This window comes from Corvus brachyrhynchos, unplaced genomic scaffold (genome assembly GCF_000691975.1).
Source record: "Corvus brachyrhynchos isolate BGI_N302 unplaced genomic scaffold, ASM69197v1 scaffold148, whole genome shotgun sequence".
Taxonomy (NCBI): Eukaryota; Metazoa; Chordata; class Aves; order Passeriformes; family Corvidae; genus Corvus; species Corvus brachyrhynchos.
In genome coordinates, this window is record NW_008239785.1 from 1855348 (window position 1) to 1855601 (window position 254).

The window sequence follows — 254 nt, forward strand, 5'->3', positions numbered from 1 at the left end:
CGGGGGACAGCGCCCTCCTGCGGCGGGAGCTGGGACTGCAGCGGAGCGCCCGGGATCCGCCGGGAATTGCCGGGAGCGGAGCCCGGAGAACGGGAGGGGAACTGCCGGGGGCACAGCCCAGCGCTGTGGGGCTCGGCACCAGCAGAGAACAGGAGCCCGTGCAGCTTGGGAACGGCCCGACCGGGTGGGGTTTGGTTTTGGAGCTGCCGGTCCAGAGGGGGCCATGGAGATGCTCCAAGGGCTGGAGCCCCTCT